We start from the raw sequence: 2,635 nt of genomic DNA, 5'->3' as shown, positions 1-2,635 counted from the left end.
AAGCGACGGCTGCTGTGGATATGGAGACAGATGAACTCATCCAGAAAACAATTCGATCTGAATTCAAAGATTGTACCGTATTGACCATAGCTCATCGTCTCAATACCATCCTTGACTACGATAAGATTATGGTGTTAGAAAACGGGCAAGTAAAAGAGTTCGATGCTCCCATGAGTTTGATGTTTGACCAGAAGTCTACGTTCCACAGCATGGCCAAAGACGCTAAACTTGTGTGATATGTGAGCAGTTGTCTCAAATGGGCAACGTGTCGGGGTTATCCCTATGCTTAAAATTCAATTTTTGATTTGTTCAACATAAGTTTAACTATAATATAATTATTTAAATCATAAATATATTGTCCGTTGATAGGGCAATGGTTGTTTCATTACGATGTAAAAGCGATGGAGGAAGCGTTTGACTTGTTGTTCCTATGAGATGATGGTAATGATGATGATGATTATAATGATGATGATGATGATGATGATGATGATGATGATGATGATGATGATGAAATATGATGATGATGATAATATATGATGATGATGATGATGATGATGATGATGATGATGATGATGATGATGATGATGATGATGATGATGATGATGGTGATGATATATGATGATGATGGTGATGATGGTGGTGGTGGGATCGTGGTGGTTGTGGTGTGGTAGTGGTAATGGTTGTCATGGTCTCAAGTGAGTAAAGAGCTACTCGACTGTGCATGTAGAATGAGGCCCCAGAATTTACTAGTTACTATAAATAAAAAACAATTAACGATTTGTTTACAATGAAATAAAAATAATGATGAAATTTAATTAAAAGAGATAAAACAGTGATCATGGCAGTTACAAATAGAGATGTGAATATATTACGTAACTTATGATAATATGTCAGGTTCGTAAGTTTACGTTTCCAAGCAGTTGACAGGCTTGGATGATATATTCGTCTGATAACAGGCTCAGGCTCGTAAAATTCCACTTCCAGGCAATTGGTAAGGGGTTATTGTATAAATCTTTGACAGCGGGCTCGGGTTTGATCCTTGAAGATTATACAATCAAAGTTAAAAGCTCCGGCGTCTTAATGGTGTAGATATAATATCTACAAAGTCCCAAAAGATAAAAATCTTCCAGTATATATAAGGAATAGAGCGAACTGGCCGTCCGGCATAGATTGTGGAGAGAAGTGAGTGTAGAATGTTAGACCTATCAGCTTTTATAATAAGTGGCTACGTGACAGAATGTAGAACGAAAAGTATTCACTAATTAGAAATTAATTCGAGGGAAGGCTATAAAAGGAAAGACGATCTAATATTAGAAGGTAAAGTTTATCTAAGCCTACCGAAATATAACTGGAGTGAGATGAATTCAGTTCTTAATAAAATAAAATTTAATAAGATAATTGTGAACAACCTGTACTGTGACAATGATGGTGGTAGTATGGTGTAAAAGATGTGTGAAATAGCATCACATGCAGAAGTCCCAGAAGTCTGGAACTAATAACAAATCGAATTTCTTCTGAAACTAATGAACATATCATTAAGAAATTTGTTTCAGTTCATAACGAAATACATTCAATTTTTTATTGCCACGTTTATTGATAGCAGTTGAATCAGTCAGCAAAGACATTCTCCAAAACGCTTGGAGAGAACTTGACTGACGCATCAAAGAACTGATCACGCAAAATGGTGGCAAGTTGAAATCCATTACAAATGTGTGTATTTTATTTTGAAATCGTTAAAAAATCAATGTCATTTTTCGAGTTCTGGTTTGCGCTAAACAAAAACTTGAATTCATTCTCTTTATTTCCGTTAAAATCATGTGGTTAGCTGTCCTGTCTGTTTCTCCCTAAGCTATTTTCTTATTGGTTCCAAACTTCTGGGACAGCCAGTATAATATATCTCTAAAGACGATATCTAAAGAGTTGATTTCATTTCCTTTCAACCATTTTTTTCACAATCCACAGCAGATTTGTCGTATTCACTTTATCATTCTAATTATTATCAAATAAAAGGGGGAAAAGCAAACAAACAAGCAAAGATCAAAAAACAAAAACAAAACAAACAGTAAAAAAAAAAATAATAATAACGCCCTTCTGCGCGGCATCTTTAGATGACATCACGTAGACATTCCATGAAGGAGTAGATAGTCCATCAAACAAACGTAGTATGAGTCATCAAGAATTACCCATGTTGTCTAAAGTGATCACATTTGTGGGTTTATGATCTTGCTCAAGGACAAAAAAGAACCCCAACGGAAGTGCCTGAAGCGGTGCTCGAACTCAGGACCTTTCTGAACACAGTGCAATGTCTTAATCACTCGGCTACTTCGCCCCGCCCCCCCCCCCACCCCACACACACACCTCCCCGCTCCCTTTTGTTCATTTAGAAATCTATAATGAATAAAAAGCCTTCTACATTTGTATAGAGCAATATCCACTAAATTTTCTCAAAGTCAATGACTTCTGTGAGGCAAGATAGCAATTTTTCCGACAGAGACAACGCTCATTTTCCACCTGGGTACCATTAGAGAATGTGAGTAAAAAGGCATTTCCAAGGACTCAATTATGCGCCGCACAGAGTGGGACTCGAACCCTGGCCCTTCTGATCCGAAGTCGAGTGTCATACAACAAGATCACA

General features: G+C 36.8%; 1 pseudogene; it reads left to right on the top strand.

Annotated features, from left to right (window-relative positions):
- Positions 1-643, top strand: part of LOC144965272 (ATP-binding cassette sub-family C member 3 pseudogene) — a 2,062-nt pseudogene extending 1,419 nt beyond the window's left edge.
- The last annotated feature ends 1,992 nt before the right edge of the window (positions 644-2,635 follow it).

Source organism: Berghia stephanieae, chromosome 1 (genome assembly GCF_034508935.2).
Source record: "Berghia stephanieae isolate SIO BIC M18660-M18661 chromosome 1, UCSD_Bste_1.3, whole genome shotgun sequence".
Lineage (NCBI taxonomy): Eukaryota > Metazoa > Mollusca > Gastropoda > Nudibranchia > Aeolidiidae > Berghia > Berghia stephanieae.
This window is presented reverse-complemented; position numbering and strand designations above follow the sequence as displayed.